At 41.5% G+C, this 22,900-nt stretch overlaps 1 long non-coding RNA gene across 4 annotated transcripts in view; it reads right to left on the bottom strand.

Moving 5' to 3' along the window:
• Positions 1–300: 300 nt before the first annotated feature.
• Positions 301–22,900, bottom strand: part of LOC132819439 (uncharacterized) — a 95,434-nt gene continuing 72,834 nt past the window's right edge. For 3 of the 4 annotated variants that reach the window (XR_009645079.1, XR_009645081.1, XR_009645080.1), the window contains 3 exons: positions 9,920–10,065; positions 967–1,039; positions 308–386 (listed from right to left, as the gene is read on the bottom strand). This is a non-coding gene — a long non-coding RNA (uncharacterized LOC132819439). Of the gene's footprint in view, positions 387–966; positions 1,040–9,919; positions 10,066–22,900 lie in introns of all 4 variants that reach the window. The other variant, XR_009645078.1, reaches the window with a different exon arrangement.

Below are 22,900 nucleotides of genomic sequence, written 5' to 3'. Positions count from 1 at the left end.
TCAAACTTGCTGGATCACTTATTCATCACAAGAATGCTTTTCTCATTGAATGATTCATATCAGTTTGATCAGTTGTTTAAACTAATCCATCTTTACTCATTCCAGGTGAACTTAAAGCAGCTCTTGAAAAATGTTTTAGAGTACTTATGTACCCCTGCATAAATTCTAACACTAACGCTTTATTTTTATTCAGTCTACAAGTGACAGGAAAAATGATAAATGAGGAAAATTGTACAGTCAAAGCTGGGGAACTTCAACAAGTGTACAAAGTTAAAAATCACACAACACCAGGTTATAGTCCAACAGGTTTATTTGAAAGCACTAGCTTTTGGAATGCTGCTCCTTCATCAGGTGGCTGTGGAGAATTTCAACAGGTGTGGCAGCATCTATGCAGAGATAAAAAAAAGTTAAGGTTTGACTTCTGGAAGTTTTGAGAAAATTGTAGTTTTCAAATGTTTGACAGAGTCAGAGGAGGAGGGAGACAAACAGATGTGTAGGGAGCTAGTGCAACGGACAAAATGATTGCTAATTGTGATGTAAGAGAAATAGAGATGTAAAATGGGTGTAGACTAAGGTGTGGGAGAGAGAATATGGATCCTCTTCACTGAGATGAAAGTAAACTGTCATGGAGTGGGGCAAGGTGGAGAATGCAAGAAAAATGGATATAGACATATGTGTCAAGCTTTGAAATTGTAAAATTCAATATTGAGTCCAAGCTGCTGTAAAATGCGTAAGTGGAAAATGAGCTGTTGTTCCTTGACCTTGTGTTGTGCTTTAGTAGAACATTACAGCAGACCAGGAGAGAAATATTACCATGATAGCCATTCTAACCTACTTCCCTCTGAAATTTCTGCCTCCATTCTCTCACGTCCAACTCTCATTTCATTATCAAACCATAATTAACCACCCTTTTGCTGCCAGACCGGCTCAGTGTCTCCAACATTTTCCCTGTTAGTCGACTTGTACCTAGATTTCCTGGAACTTATTGAATTCCTTCAGATGCTTCTCAGTTGGGGTGATTTATGGTGTAAAGGAAATACTGTAGATTGAAACAAGCAACATTAAAATCACTTACAATGCATAGACATTTACATATTTATATTAGAACATAAAGAAAGCATTTGCGGGAGATCCAAGATGGCGGCGACTCAGCAAGTCTGAGTCTACAGAGCCCTTCCCAAAACCTGGGTAAAGTGGGTTTCCTGCCCCCACCACACTTGCCAAACCACCCAAAAAATTTCTTTAATCTTAATTAGCTGCTGAATATTATATTTAAATAGTCTAATACTGAGTGGATACTGAGTAAATCAAAGGGACCCCGCAGCTCTCAGAAAACAAAGACCCCTCCCCCACCCTCCTCTCCTCTGGCTGCAGCTGATGTAAAAACAGGCCTTATAGAGATGATTGCTAGATTGGAATCGACACTCGTCAATTTCATCGCAGAATCCCGACAGAGATGGAATGCATTCGAAGAAAAGCTGCAGAAACAGAATCAAATCATGGAAGAGCTGCAGGGCCGAGTGGAGGGGGCGGAACTAAAGGCCACGACCTCCGAGGCTGCAGCTCAAACAGTTGCAGAACAGGTGAGAGCTCTGGAGCAGAGAGTCAGGGCCTTTGAAATTTACATCGATGATATTGACAACAGAAATCGGAGAAAGAATATTCGGCTGCTGGGCCTTCAAGAGCAAGAAGGGAAAGAACAGTTAGTAGCATTTCTGGAGCGATGGCTGCCGCAGATTTTAAACCTGGGGGCTGAAACTGACCGGGTAAGGGTGGAGTGGGCCTACCGGGTCGCAGTACGCGGATCTGGCCCAAACCAGCGCCCACGCCCGGTCCTGTTCCGGCTGCAGAGTTATAGGGAGAGGCAGATACTCCTGGATGCCTCCAGAAAGCTTGGAAAGGATCCTAAAGCTATGATTCATGAAGGATCCAAGATTCTGTTATTTCAGGACTTCTCCCCGGCTTTGGCACGAAGAAGGAAGGCGTTTGGTGAGGTGAAGAAATGTTTAAGGGACTTAGATATTCAATACACCTTACGCTACCCAGCGACGTTATGCTTTACCCACGAAGGATCCGAGTATAATTTTAGATCATCGGAAGAGGCCAAGAAACTTTTAGACTCGGTTAAATAAATCGTAAGAGACAATTTATGTTGGCTTGCCTCTCCCACACTCCGTGGGGAGAAATGGTTACTTTATTCTACTTTACTTTTGCCTCTGGGAGCGGGGTTGTCTTCCTTGCTATGTTATTATACTTAACTGTAATCTGTTGGAGTTGTAATTTTATAGTTATGTGTGTTTGTACGTGGCATTGATGCTATTAGATATACTCAGGTATGGGTGGGGTGGGGTGGGGGTGCGGCGCTCACTGTTAACTCTAGCTCGGTATTATATCTAAATCCTATTAAGGAGCGCCCGGGTCGAGGGTGGGACACTGTTTGGGAGAGGATATGGTGGAACGTTGGAAAGGTAGTAAGGCCCCCTGAGAACAAGGGGGAAGATCTCCATTCAAACATGTTGAATTTTTTTTTTTGTTTGTTCTTATTGTTTGGAAATAGCTTCCTTTTAATCATACTGTTATGAGTGTATTAGAGAACATTTTCTCTTATTTGAAGGATGTAAGCGACTCAACTATACACTCTGGATGATTGTGGATTAGTTGAATTTTGATGATTATATATTTAAGATCTATTTTTATATTAATGTTTGTGCTTGAAAATTCTGCTTATTTTTGTAAATTTGTCAAAATGTTAAATTCCCAATAAAAATATCTATAAAAAAAAAGAAAGCATTTGCATTTATATAATGCCTTTCATGACTTCAACAACTAAGCACATTCAAACTGTATTATTGCTGCTGTGAGTAACACAGTGGTCAATTTGCACACAGCAGGGTTTCAACTGTCTCAAATGTCATAATGAACAGATTATCTTTCTTTTATTGCAAATTCTTGCATTGTAAACTAAAAAGGAAATGCTAGAATTCTAAGTCTTGGTGAAAGTTTGATTTGCAACAATAACTTTCTTTCTGTCTTCACAGATGCTGCTAAGCCTGTGCTTATTTCCACCATTTCCTGTTTTTATTTATTTTGTAATGTTGACTGAGGAGTAAATAAAACCCAGGACCCTAAAGAGAAATCTTCTACCGTGCGAATGTTTATGTTCATCTGAGAGGACAGATAGGGGTCACAGTTAAATGTTTCAACCAAAAGATGGCATCTCCAGTGGTGCAGCGCTTTGTGAGCACTACATTGAAGTGCCAACCTGAGCGAAAAGATCTTGGAGTAGAACTTGACCCAGTGTACACAGCTAAATGTGTATTTTCTTGCTGCAGTACTGAACGATACTGCACAGATGCTGTTTTCTTACAACTTGGAAAAGGCAAAAGTCTTCCTTAATTGGGAGAAACCACGTGGGGCATATTGTTCTAATGTATTAACAGGTAACAAAACAGCTAATGCTGGAAATTTAAAATCAAAAAGAAGTTGCTGAAAGTATTAAGTAGGTCAGAGACTTGTAGACTTAATGTTTCAGGTTGATGGCCTTTCATCAGATGAAAAATTCTGATGAAAAAATATTAAACTGAAACATTAGCGCTTGCTTTCTCTCCATAGATGCAGATTGACCTGCAGTATTTCAGCATTTTCTGTTTTTATACCATAGTTACGTTATTCATAGGAATATAAAACACGATAGCGCACTACAGGCTTTTCTGCCCTTGATGTTGCACCGACCTGTGAAACCAATCTGAAGCCCATCTAATTTACACTATTCCATTCTCGTCCTTATCCCTATCCAATGACCATTTAAATGCTCTTAAAGTTGGCGAGTCTACTACTGTTGCAGGCAGCGCGTCCCACGCCCCTACAACTCTCTGAGTACATAAATTACCTCTGACATCTGTCCTATATTTATCACCCCTCAATGTAAAGCTATGTCCCATCATGCTAGACATCACCATCCGAGGAAAAAGGCTCTCACTGTCCACCCTTGTGTGTCTCAACCTTCTTCTCTCTAATGAAAACAGCCTCAAGTCCCTCAGCCTTTCCTTGTAAGATCTTCCATACCAGACAATATACTAGCAAATCTCCTCTGAATCTTTTCTTAAGCTTTCCATTCTGTTCTCCTTCCTATCAGAAAGATGTTGTGAAATTTGAAAGGGTTCAGAAAAGATTTACAAGGATGTTGCCAGGGTTGGAGGATTTGAGCTATAGGGAGAGGCTGAACAGGCTGGGGCTGTTTTCCCTGGAGCGTCGGAGGCTGTGGAGTGACCTTACAGAGGTTTACAAAATTATGAGGGGCATGGATAGGGTAAATAGGCAAAGTCTTTTCCCTGGGGTCGGAGAGTCCAGAACTAGAGGGCATAGGTTTAGGATGAGAGGGGAAAGATTTAAAAGAAACCTTCGGGGCAACTTTTTCACACAGAGGGTGGTACGTGTATGGAATGAGCTGCCAGAGGAAGTGATGGAGGCTGGTACAATTGCAACATTTTAGAGGCATTTGGATGGGTATATGAATAGGAAGAGTTTGGAGGGATATGGGCCGGGTGCTGGCAGGTGGGACTAGATTGGGTTGGGATATCTGGTTGGCATGGATGGGTTGGACCGAAGGGTCTGTTTCCATGCTGTACATCTCTTTGACTCTATGACTGTATATCCTTTCTATAATGCGGTGACCAGAACTGTACACAATACTCCAAGTGCGGCCGCACCAGAGGTTTGTACAGCTGCGACATGACCTCATGATTCCGAAACTCAATCCCTCTACCAATAAGAACTAACACATCGTACGCCTTCTTAATAACCGTATCAACCTGGGTGGCAACTTTCAAGGATTTATGTACATGGACACCAAGATCTCTCTGCTCATCTACACTATTAAGAATCTTATCATTAGCCCAGTACTGTTTATTCCTGTTGCTCCTTCTCACTTTTCTGCATTAAACTACATTTGCCACAACTCAGCCCAGCTTAATTATGTCCCTCAGTAAACTACAACATCCTTTGTCACTGTCCAACTCTACTGACCTTAGTGTCATCCGCAAATTTACCAACCCAAACTTCTACGCCCTCATCCAGGTCATTTATAAACAGCAGTGGACCCAAAACAGATCCTTGCGGTACCCCACTAGTTACTGAACTACAGGATGAATATTTCCCATCAACCACCACCCTCTGTTTTCTTTCAGCTAGCCAATCTTTGATGCAAACCGTTAAATCACCTTCAATCCTATGCCTCCGTATTTTGTGCAAACGCCATATCGAAATTCATATATACCACATCAATCACATAACCCTCATCCAGCTGTTTGTTCACCTTCTCAAACAACTCAATCAGGTTTATGAGGCATGGCTTACTCTAATCAACTTATTCATCTCTAGAAGATTTATAAATCCCATCTCTTATAACCCTTTCCCCCACTTTACCCACAACCGAAGTTAGGCTCACAGGTCTATAATTACCAAGGTTGTCTCTACTCCCCTTCTTGAACAAGGAGACAACATTTGCTATCCTCAAGTCTTCTGGCACTATTCCTGTAGTCAATGATGACATAAAGATCTAAGCCAAAGGCTCTGCAATCTCCTCCCTGGCTTTCCTGAGAATCCTTGGATAAATCATATCTAGTCCAGGGGACTTGTCTATTTTTACATTTTCCAGAATTGCCAATACCTCCTCCTTGTGAACCTCAATCCCATTTAGTCTAGTAGCCTGTATCTCAGTATTCTCCTCCACAACATTATCTTTTTCTAGTGTGAGTAATGACGAAAAGTTTTTATTTAGTACTTCCCCATCTCCTCTGACTCCATGCACAACTTCCCACTACTATCCTTGATTGACCCTAATCTTACTCTCATCATTCTTTTGGTCCTGACATACCTATAGAAAGCCTGAGGGGTTTCCTTGATCCTATTCACCAACGACTTCTCATGTTCCCTCCTGGCTCTTCTTAACTTGCTCTTTAGGTCTTTCCTGGCTAACATGTAACTCTCAAATGCCCTAACTGAGCCTTCATATCTCATCCTAACATAAGCCTTCTTCTTCCACTTGACAAGAGATTCAACTTCCTTAGTAAACCACAGCTCCTGTGCTTGACAACTTCTTTCCTGTCTGACAGGTGCATACTTACCAAGGATCCACAGTAGCTGATCCTCAAAGAAGCTCCACATTTCAATTGTGCCCGTCCCCTGCAGTTTACTTCCCTATCCAATGCACCCTAAATCTTGACGAATCGCATCACAATTGCCTTCCCTCCAACTATAGCTCTTGCCCTGCTGTATGTACCTATCGCTTTCTATCACTAAATTGTTGTGTCTATCACCAAAGCGCTCATCTACCTCCAAATCTAACACCTGGCCAGGTTCATTACTCAGTAACAAATCTTGTTGACCTGTCTACAGACTGTGTCAGGAAACCTTCCTGCACACATTGGACAAAAACTGACCCATCTAAAGTACTTGAACTATCGTATTTCCAGTCAGTATTTGGAAAGTTAAAGTTCCCCATAACAACTACCTTGTCATTCTCGCTCCTATCGAGGATCATCTTTGCTCTCCTGTGCTCTACATCTCTGGAAACATTCAGAGGCTTATCGAAAACTCCCAACAGGGTGACCTCCCCTTTCCTGTTTATAACCTCAGCCCACACTACCTCGGTAGATGAGTCCTCAAACATCCTTTCTGCAACTGTAATACTGTCCTTCACGAACAATATCACCCCTCCCATGCACACATCCCCCCAATAGCCAAGAAACAGCTGCCTCCCTGCTTCTCCATAAACCAAAAGGGAAACATCTAGTTTGTAATTCAATCTTGAGGCAATCAAGTTTATCAGTGATTTCTGGACTTTTAAATCCCAAGTTTTTATATTAGAACACCAAGAGCCTTTCATGAGTTTAACAATGCCTTAACAACTTCACAACTTAGCATATCATTAGGAAGGGTTTGGAGAGATATGGGCCAGGTGCTGGCAACTAAGACTAAGTTAAAAATCACACAACACCAGGTTATAGTCCAACAGGTTTAATTGGAAGCACACTAGCTTTCGGAGCAACGTTCCTTCATCAGGTGTTGTGTGATTTTTAACTTTGTACACCCCAGTCCAACACCGGCATCTCCAAATCATGAAGACTAAGTTCGGTTGGGATATCTGGTCAGCATGGATGAGTTGGATCAAAGGGTCTGTTTCTATGCTGTCTATCTCTATGATTCTATATTCAAACTGCATTATTCTATTCTTTGGTAATCACCTTTTCTTGTGATTTTGTGTATGTGCATGTGTATGTATGGGTCATATGAGAACACTATCACATGTTACCTTTTTTCAAACTTGAGAGTAAGCTGTACTTTATTCTTTTGAGCTACAAGATTCAAAGGTTAGAAATACTCTTTCACTTTGAAACACAGCTATCTCTGGTCAATCGAATAGAGAAAAAAGTGGGATCAATCTACCATTTCTTCCCGGTCAGAAGCAAATTGTTGTATTGATACCTAGATATTAACAGAGATGTATGGACATTTCAGCCCTGTTTTTCCTTTGGTCAATTTTTAAAATCACAGTATTTTATAAGGTGGTACATTATCCAGTACCATCCATGCTTTGGGTGCAAGTTACAGTGGCAATATTTTATTTAACCTCTTTAACATATGAATGCATAACAAAAATACATAGTAGACATCTTAATTTTCCCAAATATATTGTGATGTGTGGGGAAGAGGTCAGGTAATATGGTCGTTGAAGGTTTTGGTAGGGATACCTGATACCTTCCTTCTGTCAAGGGATATTAGCAGCTGCACGAACCTCAGTGACACTGCTTCCACTGGGCTGTTAATTCAGCCATTCAATAGCCCAATTAATGGCCCATTCTGTGTTTGCCAGCATTTTGCAAATATTGAAAACAGTCTGTTGTCATGTGGCAAAAGTCAGATAAATCCTGATGGCACGCCTGTACATTCCTGGAGAGGAGAATTGAGTTCTTCCTTAACAGGTAGTCCATAGCTCCCATCCCCCACCAAGCCGCAGTAACAATGACTACCTCTGTGCCCAAGGCAAATGCATTATCTCTGTAACATATCCCACAGCTCCTCCAATCACTGGGGCCTGCCTGCTTAACACTTGTTTTTTCCAGAGTGATGCTGGTCTTTAAGGGTGCCTTAATATTAAAGAACCTTCTTGTTTGTGATGCAGCCTCTTAAATAGTTGTCACCTGCAAAATACTTCTGCAGGGTCCTATTTTTCAATCCTCAAACTTTGTCCTCCAGAATTTATATAAAAAAAGAGATAGATTTATCGAGTAAAAATAATTTATTTCCTATGTGTTCGAATAAGACTTTGAGTAGGTGTTAACTGGAAGGGGCTTTGCCAGCAGGATATGTGGAATGTGGTGAAGCTGGAATATGAACTTTTTAACCGCTCTAACCTTTAGGTGTGGTTTGGAGATTAGTTAAGTGATTAAGTAACTTGGCGAATTGTGATAGATAGTTGAGCTGTAGGTTTCTACTGTAGCAAAGATTTACTAAAATCAGCTGATCAAAGGCAATGCACTCCTCCACACAAGAGCGAATATAATCGTGGAGAAAATAAAGAAGCAGGGGAAATGCAGGCATTAATGTTTAAAGATTAATGATCTTTATTATGGCAATGAGGGTGCTGTTACATATGTACCAGAAATTTTTGTGATTAGGTCTTGTGATTTTATCACAAGATAATTTATTTTGCAGCTGAGATTTACACTGAGGTTTTTAGAGATTTATCTGCCTCATTAAATGGTAAAATAAATTTAAATTTACCTGGCTTCCAACTTTCTGAAATGTGCCCTGATATATTTGTTCTTCCAAAACTTTTTCTTGTTACATTTGAGAATCTTTTCTAGGATTGTTCTGCACATTTTTAGCTTTTTTGATCATATTTTATTTTCTGTCCATTGGGATTTTTTGAGTTTTACCAAATTAGGGAGAATAAAAGGTACCTTAAAGTATTAGTGTGTGTGTGTTTGCTGAAGTGAGACATTGAGTCCTTGTTAAAGGATGAAAGGAAGTGGTGATGTAATAGCAATATCAATGGAGAAGTAATCCGCAGCACCAGGCTAATGTTCTGGGGACATGGGTTTGATTCATAACACAGAAAATAACGAAATTTGAATTCAATAAAATCTAGAATTGTAAACCACGGCTAATTGTGTAAAAATCTCAGCTGGTTCAGCAACATCTATAAGGATATATAGATAATTTCTATCTTTACCTGATTATGTGTCTCCAACCTATAGCAAAGTGGGTTGATTCTTAATTGCTCAGTTGTATCAATCCCTCAAACTGAATGGACCACCCAACAGCAACCTAGACACTGGAAATGACAATGGAAAACTCAGTCTTGTTGACCCTACTAGATCTATCTTACTAATATCTGGGGGCTTGTACACAAAATTGGAGTGTTGTCCCACGGACTGGTCAAACAACAGTCACACTCATACTGGCATTCACAGAATCATGCCTATATAAACAATGATAGAGACAAAAAAACTGCAGATGCTGGAATCACCACCATTACCATCCCGATTATGTCCTGTTCCACTGGAAGGACAGACTCAGCAGAGGTAGTGGACAGGTATATACTCAGGAGAGAGTAGCACTGTGAGTCTTCAATGAGCAAAAAACCTCTCGCTAATTGCAATTTACCACCCTGCTCCTCCTGCACACAATTCAGCTGATGAATTAGCGCTCCTTCATGTTGAACACCACTTGGAGAAAGCAAGGGATGTAGAAAGGGCACAGACCGTACTCTAGTTGGGGGACTTGAAAATCTATCAGCAAACATAGCTTATAGTACCAATATAGACCAAGCTAGTTGAGTTCTAAAGCTCATTGCTGCTAGACATGACATCCCTGTTTAAAAAGGGAGTAAGGCAAAAGACGGAAAATTACATACCGATTGGCCTGACCTTGGTTGTGGGTACGAACTTGGACTCCATTGTGAAGGATAAGATTTCTGAATATTGGAGGTGTATGGTAAAACACGTAGGTGTTGGGCAAAGTCAGCATGGTTTCATCAAGGGGAGATCATGCCATACAAATCTGTTGGAATAAAGTAATAAGCAGATTAGACCAAGGAAAGTCAATGGATGTTATCTACCTGGACTTCAAGAAGGCCTTTGACAAGGTGCTACTGAGTAAGATAAGGGCCCATGGTGTTAGAAGCAATGTGCTTGCATGGATAGAAGCTTGGCTGTCAGGCAGAAAACAGAGAGTGGGGATAAAAGGGTCCTTCTCAGGATGATAGTCAGTGACAAGTGGTGTTCTGCAAGGCTCAGTTTTTGGACCACAACTTTTCACTTTATACATTAATGATCTAAATGAAGAGACTGAGGGAGTTCTGGCTAAGTTTGCAAATGATACAAAGATAGGTAGAGGGACAGGTAGCATTAAGGAGGCGGGGAGGCTGCAGAAGGATTTGGTCAGGTTAGGAAAGTGGGCAAAGTGGCAGATTGAGTACAATGTGGGAAAGTGTGAGGTCATGCACTTTGGTAGGAAGAGTAGAGGCATGGACTATTTTCTTCATGACGAGAAAAATTCATAAGTCTGAAGTGCAAAGAGATTTGGGAGTTCTTGTCCAGGATTCTCTCAAGGTAAACTTGCAGGTTGAGTCAGTAGTTAAGAAGGCAAATGTATGATGATATTTATTTTGAATATAAAAGCAGGGATGTATCTCTGAGGCTCTATAAGGCTCTGGAGTATTGTGTGCAGTTTTGGGATGCATATCACAGGAAGGATGTACTGGCCTTGGAGCGTGTTTATAGGAGGTTCACAAGAATGTTCCCAGGAATGAAAAGCTTAACATATGAGGAATGTGTGAGGACTCTGCGTCTATACTCAATGGAGTTTAGAAAGCTGAGGGAGGATCTAATCGAAATATACAGAACACTGAATGGCCTGGACAGGGTAGATCTTGGGAAGATGTTTCCATTGGTAGGAGATACTATAACCCGAAGGCACAGCCTTAGAGTAAAGGGAAAACCTTTTTGAACCGAGGTAAGGAGAAACTTCTTCAGCCAGAGCATGGTGAATCTATGGAATTCACTGCAACAGAAGGTTTTGGAGGCTAAGTCTGAGATAAATAGGTTCTTGAGTACCAAGGGAATCGAGGGTTAAAGGAAGAAAGTGGGAGAATGGGTTTGAGAAATGTATCAGCCATGATTGAATGGCTAAGCAGACCCAATGGGCTGAATGGCCTAATTTCTGCTCCTATGCCTTATGGTCTTACAATATAGACTAGATTTGTGACATGCAGTGAGGGAACCAATAAGTGGGAAAATACCTCCTTGACATTATCCTCAACAAACTATCTGTCGTAGATGTATAAGCCAGACTATCACATAATCCTTATGAAGATAGTATCCTATTTTCATGCCCATTGTGTTGTGTAGAACTGCCACCATGCTAAAAAGGATAAACTTAGAATAAATCTATTTACTCAAAACTGAACATCCAAGAGATGCTGTTGACTATTATCAGTAACAGTATTCAACCACAATCTATAACCTCATGGCCATGCATATCCTCCAGTCTACAATTACTATCAATCTAGGAAATCAACACTAGTTCAATGAAGAGTGCAGGACAGCAGTCTAGGAGCAGCAGGAGGCAAACCTAAAAATGAGATATTAACCAGTTGAAGCCAGAAGAAAGGATGTTGGCATGAGGAACAGCAGAAGCAACAAGTGATAGACAAAACTAAGTGATCCTGCAACCAATGGATGAGATCTAAATTCTGCAGTTCTGCTATCTGCAGTCATGAATGGTGGTGAATAATTAACCAACCAACAGAAGGAGAAGGTTCCACAAATATCCACATCGTTGGTGATGAGGGACTTCAGCACATCAGTACAACTGACAAGTATGAAGCATTTGCATCTATCTTCAACTAGATGTGCTGAGTGGATGATCCATACTGGCCTCCTCCTGAAATCTCCAGGATCCGAGATACCGGTCTTCAACCAATTCAATTCACTCCACATGGCATCAAGAAATATTTGATGGCACTTGTGGGATCGTGTTCAAATAATAACTGAAATTGATGAGCAGTAGAAATATTCAGCAATCACAGCACAAGTTTGAGGCGGCAATAGAATCCCGAAATGCAGTTCTTTTACGAGCCTCTTTATACACAGTTCTTACATATATTAAAATTCCATTACTGTGGTGTTACGTTTTTCATCTATAGTACACAAAAGTTTGAAGGGCTTCTGTCCTGGGGAGACAGAAGATGGGTTAAAACATGTGCTAAGTATTGGCTATTACTTGTGATGGGATTAAGGGTGTCTGTCTGGTTTGCTTGCATGATCAAGAGGTGTTAGTTCTTTCATCTTTTAAATTAGCAAATGTTAGTATGAAGAGTAGACCATTATGCTCTAAACCCAGGACTCTACAGATTAGATTAGATTAGATTAGACTTACAGTGTGGAAACAGGCCCTTCGGCCCAACAAGTCCACACCGACCCGCCGAAGCGAAACCCACCCATACCCCTACATTTACCTCTTACCTAACACTACGGGCAATTTAGCATGGCCAATTCACCTGACCCGCACATCTTTGGACTGTGGGAGGAAACCGGAGCACCCGGAGGAAACCCACGCAGACACGGGGAGAACGTGCAAACTCCACACAGTCAGTCGCCTGAGTCGGGAACTGAACCTGGGTCTCAGGCGCTGTGAGGCAGCAGTGCTAACCACTGTGCCACCGTGCAGGTGACCCCACTGCACAATACACTCTCTCTCGGTCACATTTACACTCTCTCTGTCTCTCTCCTCATTCCTGAAGAAGGGCTCATGCCCGAAACATCGATTCTCCTGCTCCTTGGATGCTGCCTGACCTGCTGCGCTTTTCCAGCAACACATTTTCAGCTCTGATCTCCAGCATCTGCAGTCCTCACTTACACACACACACACACACACACACACACACACACACACACACACACACACACACACACACACACACACACACACACACACACACACACACAATCTGTCGCTCCTACATTGCACACATATAAGCTTATGGGTGAATTTGTGAATTTGGTTTGGCAGAATTACATTTTATTTTGCTCAAAAACTGCATGAATTCATGTAAAACTATACAGGGGGTTTGTCAGTTTGACATAGCATTGGGAAACAGAAAGACTTTACACTTATTGTTTAAAAAGCTGAGCTATCTTGAAGATGTAATTTAAAAGAAGTTCTGGGATTTACATATCAAAGAACAGAAACCAGCATATCCCATTATGAAAGATGGAAGTTTTAATCTAAGATTGTTTACTGTCACATCTCTGTGACACTGGACTCTTTTGGCTATAAATTCTGTGAGGAGAAAGTGAGGACTACAGATGCTGTAGATCAGAATCGAGAATGTGTTGCTGGAAAAGCACAGCAGGTCAGGCAGCATCCGAGGAGCAGGAGAATCAATGTTTCGGGCATAAGCCCTGCTGTGTTTTTCCAGCACCAGTAATGGATTTGAATGGGTTGTTTTTAAATGTGGATACCACAGAACCGTGGTTTTATGAATGAATGAAACTGTTTTATAGTAAATAATGGGTCAGTAAAAGTTTATGAATGAATGAATGAATTTCTGTTTTCAGCAGTAGCAAGAGTGGGAGCTTGGACCAGGGCACTGTTGGGGAAGGTGAGTCACTAATTTAGATCTTTAAAAGCTGACCTCTGAGAGCAGAGGTTTCTGGGAAAGGAGGGACTTTTGTTTTCCCTCAGCTATATCAGTGAGTATTTTCAGGTATAAGAGGGGGAGAGTGTGGCTTTGTTAGTCAAGGACAGTATAACGGTGGCTGAAAGAACTTTTGACGAAGACTTGTCTACTGAAGTGGTCTGGGCTGAGTCTAGAAACAGGACAGGAGAGGTCACACTGCTGAGAGTTTACTATAAGCCTCTGCAAAGTTCCAGAAATGTGGAAAAGAGGATTGGCAAAACGATTCTGGGCAGGAATGAAAGAAACAGGATGGTCATTATGGGGGCTTTTAACTTCCCTAACATTGACTGGAAATGCTATAACTCTAGTACATCTGGTGGATCAGTGTTTGTCCAATGTGTGCAGCAGTATGTCAAAGGGCCAACAAGAGTAGAGGCCACACTGGATCTGGTATTTGGTAATGAACTAAGCCAGGTGTTTGATTTAGTGATAGGTGAGCACTTTGGAGAGAATGATCATTATTTGGTTACGTTTAGTGATGGAAAGGGATAGGTACATGGGCAAGAGTTATAAATGGGGGAAGGGCAATTAAAATGCAATTAGGCAAGACTTAGGAGGCATAGAATGGGCTAGCAAAATGCAGGGAATGGGGACAATCGAAATGTGGAGCTGGTTTAAGGAACAGATATTGCGTGCCCTTGATAGGTATGTCCCTGTCAGGCAGGGAGGAAGTGATAAGGTTAGGGAAGCGTGGTTTACTAAAGAAATTGTATCTCTTGTTAAGCGAAAGAGGGAGGTTTATGTGATGTTGAGACGAGATGGTTCAGATGAGGTGATGCAGAGTTACAGATTAGCTAGGCAGGATTTAAAGAAAGAGTTAAGAAGAGCAAGGAGGGGGCATGAGTAGTCTTTAGCAAATAGAATAAAGGAGAACTCTAAAGCCTTTTATAGGTACATGAAGAATAAAAAGATGACTAGGGTAGGAATAGGGCCAGTCAGAAATAGGAGTGGGAGGCTCTGTGCGGACCCTGTGGAGATCGGAGAGGTGCAAAATGAATACTTCTCATTTGTTTTCACTCAGGAAAAGGAAAATATTGTAGAGAAGACTGAAGTATGGGCTATTAGACTCGAAGGATTGAGGTTAGTAAGGAGGAGGTGTTATCAATTCTAGAATGTGTGAAAGTAGATAAGTCCCCTAGGCCGGATGGAATTTATCCGAGGATTCTCTGGGAAGCTAGGGAGGAGTTGGCAGAGCCTTTGGCAGATCTTTGAGTTGTCATTGACTACAGGTTTAGTACCAGAGGACTGGAGGTCTGCAAATGTTGTGCCCTTGTTCAAGAAGGGCAGCAGAGATAACCCAGGTAATTATAGACCAGTGAGCCTTATGTCTGTTGTAGGAAATGTTTTGGAAAGGATTATAAAAGATAGGATTTATAATCATTTAGCCTAGCAACAATTTGATTGGAAATAGTCAACATGGATTCGTCAAGGGCAGGTCATATCTCACAAACCTTATTGAGTTTTTTGAGAAGGTGACCAAGTATGTGGATTAGGGTAGGGCAGTTGGCGTGGTGTACATGAACTTCAGTAAAGCCTTTGATCAGTTTACACATGGTAGGTTATTGGAGAAAATGTGGAGGCATGGGATTGAGGGTGATTTAGCAGTTTGGATTAGAAACTGGCTTCCATTATAGAAGGATGTGGAAGCATTGGAAAAGGTGCAGTGGAGATTTACCAGGAAGTTGCCTGGTTTGAGGAAAGGCTGACAGACTTGGGTCTGTTCTCATTGGAGAGAGGAAGATTAAGAGAGGATTTAATAGAGACATACAAGATGATCAGAGGATTGGATTGGGTGGACAGTGAGAGTCGTTTTCCTAAGATGATGATATCGGCTTGTATGAGGAGGCATAGCTGCAAATTGAGGTGTGATAGATTTAAGACAGATGTCAGAGGCAGGTTCTTAACTCAGAGAGTGGTAAGGACATGGAATGTCCTGCCTGCTAATGTAGTTAACTCAGCCACATAGGGGCATTGAAACAGTCCTTGGATAAGCATATGGATGATGATGGGATAGTGTAAGGGGATGGGCTTAGATTAGTTCACAGGTCGGTGCAACGTTGAGGGCCGAACGGCCTGTTCTGCGCTATATTGTTCTATGTTCTATGTTCTTGCCATATTACTGAATATGGCAAGCTGGTAAGTGAGTCAATATAGATAGCATATAACACAATATCTCATAACACAATGTCTCATACACTCGATACTGCAAAGTCTATGGTCCCAGATAACATTCCAGCAATGGACTTGTGCTCCACACCCCTAGCTAAACTGTTCAAGTAATGCTCCAACAATTTATCCAAAAACATGGAAGCTTTTCCAAGTATGTTCTGTACACAAAAACAGGACAAATCTGACCTGGCTAATTACCAACCTATCAGTTTACTCTTGATCATCAGCAAAATGATTGGAGGGGTTGTCGACAGAGCTAATAAGAGGCATTTGCAAAATAATAATCTGTTAATTAATGCTCAGTTTAATTTCTGACAGCACCTCTCAAGTCCTGCCCATATTACAACTTCACTCCAAACATATGCAAAAAAACTGAACTCCTCAGCTGACAAGAGAGTGATTGCCCTTGACATCAAGGCAGCCTTTCACCAAGTATTGTATCAAGGAGACGCAGCTAACCTGGAGCTAATGAAAATCGGGGAAAAGGTTCCAAAAATGATTGGCTTTTAGCTCCATTAATTTCCCAGTACTCTGTCAGCAGTGATTGTTATTGTGTTTATTTCTTGCCCCCTTTAGCTCCTTGATTATTTAGTATGTTTGGAATGCTATTGGTATCCCCTACCATGAAGACTTCTCTGCCTTTTTTTTCAATCCCCATTAGTATTTTCCCAGCCTCATTCTTTTAAGTTAGCAAAAGTGAAGACTGCTGATGCTGGAAACCAGAGTTTAGATCAGAGTGGTGCTGGAAAACCACAGCAGGTCAGGCAGTATCCTCATTCTTTTAAGTATCTATGTTCACTTTGACCTCACTCTTCCTTTTTATATATTTAAACTACTTACTGTCTGTCATTTCTTGCTAGATTGCCTTTATAATTTAGATTCTTCCCCTTTACTGTTAGATGGTCATCTTTTATTCGTTTTTAAAACTTCCCAATCCCCTGGTTTATCACTAATTTTTGCTACATTGTGTGTGCTTTCTTCCAATTCATTAATATCTTCTCCTCCAGAGCAACTGCTGTAAATGGTAGTTACCTAACACAAGATCTGACGAAACACTGTTATGGGGGCAGGGGGAGGGGTGCAGCGGTATAGTGGTAATGTCACAGGGCTACTATCCTAAACCCCAGGTTAATGAGGTTCTGAGGGCACAGGTTTGAATCTCACCATGGCTGATGGTCAGATTTGTATTCAATGTGAAAAAAATCTGAGGACAAAAACATAGTTAATCTAATAGTAACTAAGTTAACATGCTGCCTGACCTGCTGTGCTTTTCCAGTGCCACACTTTTGACTCTGAGCTCCAGCATCTGCAATCGTCACTTTCTCCTATTGGTTGTAAAATCCCACCTGGTTCAGTATTGTCCTTTAAGAAAGGAGATCAGACATCCTCACCTGGTCTGGCCTACATGTGACTTTAGATCCACATCAATGAGGCTAATTCTTAACAGCTGGCTGGGAAATTCGAGATAGGCAATAAATGCTGACCTAAGCATTGACACCCAGGTACAAATAAAACAAAAGGCAATATGGGAGTACATGGTGAGTTGGGAACAAGCTCTCTATTCTTATATCCTTCCACTGAACCACTCCTGCTCATCGTGAGGGGTTTGGGGGTGGGAGGGGAGGTTGGGTGAGATGTATTAAAGTAGTCGACACCCTGGAATTCAAACAAGTCCATGTATGTTCAACTTTAAGGTGAACCTGGATGCTAGCAAGTGTTGAAATTCTGCAAGTTGTGTGGCTTATGGCTGCACTCATAATAGTTTTCTAAGACTGACAATTATCCTAGATTCATTTTGGAGTTGTATAAAGACTGAAACTATGTGTTAATTGCTCTATCCTATGCATCCATTTAACTTAAGTACATGCATTGTTTTGAATTTTACCTGCTGACCATAATTTGTATACCTTCCATTAGGGTAGCTCCATGACTGGGAAAAAGTTACAGATAAAGCTGTGAATAATTATTCAAAGGAGCTGATCCCATAAAATTTCAAGCAGTCTGTTCACTGTACTGTTGGCCAGTTTAGTTCCATTTCAAAGATAAAAAAGCATATACAAAGCTAGAACCTATGTATAGCTACATACTTTTTAGATTGCCCTTGGAAGATGTACCTAACATATATGTTTTACATTGATTTATACTTTGCATCTTAAAGGTAACTATATTTTTTGAGTTGCAGCTTATAATCAAGATTGGTCCCATCATTCTCCTTAAGTGTAGGGATTTCAGGGCCTACTTTATTTAATGTGATAGAGAAAAACCACTTTCAAGTCCAACTAGAAGAACGTTTTATAGTTACAAAATACAGTTTATTGCATTTTAGCAACTAGTTACAAGTTACATTGATATGGTTTTAAATATAATTAGATAGATTTAAGTGATCTGCAAGCAAAGCAATGGTGAAATGAGGATTTTGTTTCACTCAGTGAATAATTAGCGTATGGGATGCACTGCCTGGAAGTGTAGGAGAGGTAGGTTCAATTGAAGCATTCAAGAGGGGACTGGATGACTTTTTGGATAAATATAATGTGCAAGCATGTGGAGATTTAAAAAAAAAGAGATTGGCACTAGATTATGATGTGCATTTAACAAAGTTAGCCCATTGCACCTGCGTAAATGGCCTATTTCTGTGATTAACTAGGAGAAAGTGAGGACTGCAGATGCTGGAGTACTAAAGTTGGAAAAACATAGCAGGCCAGGTAGCATCCGAGGAGCAGGAGAATTGATGTTTCAAGTGTAAGCCCTTCTTCAGGAATGAGGCTGGTGTGCCAAGCAGGCTGATAAAAGGCAGGGGGGAGGGAATTTGGGGGAGGGGCGCTGGGAATACGATAGGTGGAAGGAGGTGAGGGTGATAGGCCGGAGAGGAGGTGGGGGCGGAGAGGTCGGGAAGATTGCAGGTCAAGAGGATGGTGCTGAATCTGAGGATTGGGACTGAGATAACATTACTACAAACTGACCGACTCCCACAGCTACCTAGATTACACCTCCTCCCACCCTGCCCCCTCTAAAAACGCCATCCCATAATTCCCAATTCCTCCGCCTCTGCCGCATCTGCTCCCAGGAGGACCAATTCCATTACCGAACAACTCAAATGGCCTCCTTCAAAGACCGCAATTTCCCCTCCAACGTGGTCGACGACGCTCTCGACCGCATCTCGTCCACTTCCTGCACCTCTGCCCTTGAACCCCGCCCCTCCAATCGCCACCAGGACAGAACCCCACTGGTCCCCACCTTCCACCCCACCAACCTCTGGATACATCGTATTATCCTCCGTCATTTCCGCCACCTCCAGACAGACCCCACCATCAGGGATATATTTCCCTCTCCACCCCTATCTGCATTCAGGAGAGACCACTCCCTCTGTGACTCCCTCGTCAGGTCCACACCCCCCACCAACCCAACCTCCACTCCTGGCACCTTCCCCTGCAACTGCAAGAAGTACAAACTTGCACCCACACCACCCCCCTTACCTCCCTCCAAGGCCCCAATGGATCCTTCTATATCCATCGCAAATTCACCTGCACCTCCACACACATCATCCGCTGCACCCGATGTGGTCTCCTCTACATTGGGGTGACAGGCTGCCTATATGCAGAACATTTCAGAGAACACCTTTGGGACACCCGCACCAACTAACCCAACCGCCCCGTGGCTGAACATTTTAGCTCCCCCTCCCACTCCGCCAATGACATGCAAGTCCTTGGCCTCCTCCTCGCCAGACCCTGGCCACACAAAGCCTGGAGGAACAGCACCTCATCTTCCGCCTAGGAACCCTCCAACCACACAGGATGAATGTAGGTTTCTCCAGCTTCCTCATTTCCCCTCCCCCCACCTTATCTCAGTCCCAACCCTCGGATTCAGCACCGCCCTCTTGATCTGCAATCTTTTTTCCGACCTCTCTGGCCTATCACCCTCACCCTCACCTCCTTCCACCTATCATATTCCCAGCGTCCCTCCCCCAAATTCCCTCCCCCCTACCTTTTATCTCAGCCCACTTCCTGAAGAAGGGTTTATGCCCGAAACGTCGATTCTCCTGCTCCTCGGTTGCTGCCTGGCCTGCTGTATTTTTCCAGCACCATATTTTTCAACTATTTCTGTGATTGTAAAGTAGACATTGTTGGAGACTTCCAGGAGGACCAGATGATAGGTCACATTCCTTGAAGATTCTAAGCTGTTTTGCCCACAAGTCCACATGATATCATTATTATGCCACTTCTCAGTGTTAACCCTTTCAGACCATATACAAGAAAGGTGAGGGGTCCTGTGGCCCAGTGTAGTGTCCCTATCTCTGAAACAGAAGGTCTGGATTATAGTCTGAATAGTTTGATTCAAAAATTCTACAAAGGTGAACAGCAGGATGTTGTGAATGCAGCAGTTGTCACCTAACCAACATATAGTTGTGTAGATTTAGCTAGCAGATACTTTAAAGTGACAATTTTTAATTTTCAATATTTTCATAGAACTGATCTCAGAAAGTTGTTGCACTTTTATTATTTTTGAAACAGGCTCAAACTCCCTCTCTGTTCTGGCCATTGTAGAAAAATAGCCACTCCTTCAGAACCATCACCACCTTAAGAAATGTACATTATCCTCTGGAAATTTGTCTTATGTATTAAGGATCATAGTTGTCTCCTAAAATATAGGCTGAAAAATACGCCAAATTCCTTAATTTTCATTATTTATGTTGCAGAGGGGCACTGCAATCTTTACAAAGCTGAATTAAACTAACATCAAAAGGGCCCCATCAGACAATTTAAAATGCTTCTGAGATAACCCAGTGAAAAGGCAAGATGGCCTGGATCCAAATTTGAAAAGACATTTGATTGATATTTTGCTGAAATTGCTGTGATGTTAATGGCTATTTTTCTTAAATTCAAATACTGCCTGTACTTTTAAACTTAATTGCATTGAAAATTATATTAAACATTTAAAAGCTTAAGTTGCAAAATCAATATATCATCATTACTTTATTTTTTATCACTGCACACATTGATTAAATTAATACGATGTCCAGATTTTGTTCTATAAATATATTTTGATGATATAATTCTTACCTAGGTCATTGCTACAATTTCATCAATTCTATAAGTCACTTTGCTGTATTTCAACATTTGAACAATCAAAATTTGGAGATTACACTTTTTCTATAAATATCTTTGGAAGTCATTAAAGTCTTATTTTTGACAAATTACACTTATCTTTAACTACCTTAGGTGGTGCTGGTGTATCTGAATTCAAATATCTCATGGGGAGATAAGGACTGCGGTTAGTGGCAGTGACAGAATTCCCACTGTCGTACCTGAAAGAGGAAGGATGTGAACCATTGTGACAGAAGGATTTAAGGCCCAACCAGTTAGTAACAGCCAATTAATTAATGATTATTAATTAGGAGTACCACATCCAGCACTTTCCTGCACCATCTTGCCAGCTTTCTTGCCTTGCATCTCCAAAATGCTGGTTAAACCTAGCCACATGACTAAGAATTGCAAATAGAGTGCTCAGTTGGGAAAAAAACTATTTCTTTAGCAATTAAGATTACAAAAGACTTATGCTAACTAATTAGGATAACAAGTTGTTTAGATGTTTATACTGGGCTTCCAATGCAGGTAGAAAATGCCATTGTTGCTCTTCACAGCCCATCCACTATACCAAAATTGACAGTGACTAACTCATGTAAATGAATGTCTGATGTTTCAATCAGACCAATCTAGTTCATGAAGGAAAATTAACCTGTATTTGTTTTTTTCCAGAGATGGAAATGAAGATGATGAGGAATAAAGAATTCCTGCTTCATGATCTTTGGGTCTTCTATGTATTTAAATCTTATGTTAACATTACTGGGGCAATCAGCAAGGTTCTCTGACACCAGCATCAAAGTCATGGTGGACAAGGTTGAAAAGCTCTGGCTGAGATGGAACAGATGGTGGATGAGTTGAATGTGATAATGCCCAAGAGGGAGGCTGAAGCTGCTCTGGGAGCATTGGAGACTGAGATTTGGCAGAGGGAAACAGAACTTTAGGCTAAACCCACATAGACTCCCTATGTGAGTTCCCTTGATGCTATGGAAGAAGAAAACAATACCTCCTTGTTGAATATTTGACTTGCTGATGAGTAGGGAGCTATGCAGATTCAGGGAAAGACCAGAAACATTTCATGATCCCATGATAAAAGACTGGATTGCGGACACACAGCTGGTTATGGCAGCCTCAACACGAGTGAGTAGGTGGTTTTTGTGATGGAACATCTAGGCAGGGAAGCCCATTGGGAAATATTCAGGTGAAGCCCAGATGTTCAGAAAAGTCTGCAGCTGATCATTGATCTACTGACAAAGGTTTCGGGGTCAGCACTATCTTGATATCATTATAGCCGAGGTTTATGAGTTCAAGAAGCCAAAAGGGAAAATTTGCTTTCTTTATCCCTTGAGCTGGTGAAGTTGTTTGATTTTATTACTCTTCTTCCAATTGACCAGGTCCAGAATACTGAAGGTCTGCTGATCAGAAGCAGTGAAGGATGGGAATGTTCAAATAAAGTTGAAGATGTTTAATAGAGATAAAGCCTATCAACCTGTATGGCACCCTGAATTGCTCAAGTAGCAGGGAATTGGGCTATCCCTCTACCTGGCTGCACAATCAATGTTCTTGAACACTCACACCAGCCATCTCCACATGTTCCCACTTGGTGTAACTCTGAGAGCCACCTTTGTCACTGTTGGAAAAAGAGTAGGGTACCCTTGTGGATTGCCAATTTCAATGACAAAGGTCTTTACCTCCAATCAAGAACTCCCGTATATGTATTTACACCTGCCACAATTTTCTTTTAGTTCATTCACTGACCAGGGCATCAGTATGTAGGCCTCCATTTATTGCTCAGAGGTAGTTAAGAGTCAACTATATTGCTGTGGGTTTGGAGTCACATTTAGCCAGACAAGGTAAGGATGGTAGTTTCCTTTCTTAAACGTTATTAGTGGAAAATAAGGGCTTT

Source organism: Hemiscyllium ocellatum, chromosome 10 (assembly GCF_020745735.1).
Source record: "Hemiscyllium ocellatum isolate sHemOce1 chromosome 10, sHemOce1.pat.X.cur, whole genome shotgun sequence".
NCBI lineage: Eukaryota > Metazoa > Chordata > Chondrichthyes > Orectolobiformes > Hemiscylliidae > Hemiscyllium > Hemiscyllium ocellatum.
The sequence above is the reverse complement of the archived record's forward strand: the minus strand, read 5'-3'. Positions and strand labels throughout refer to the sequence as shown.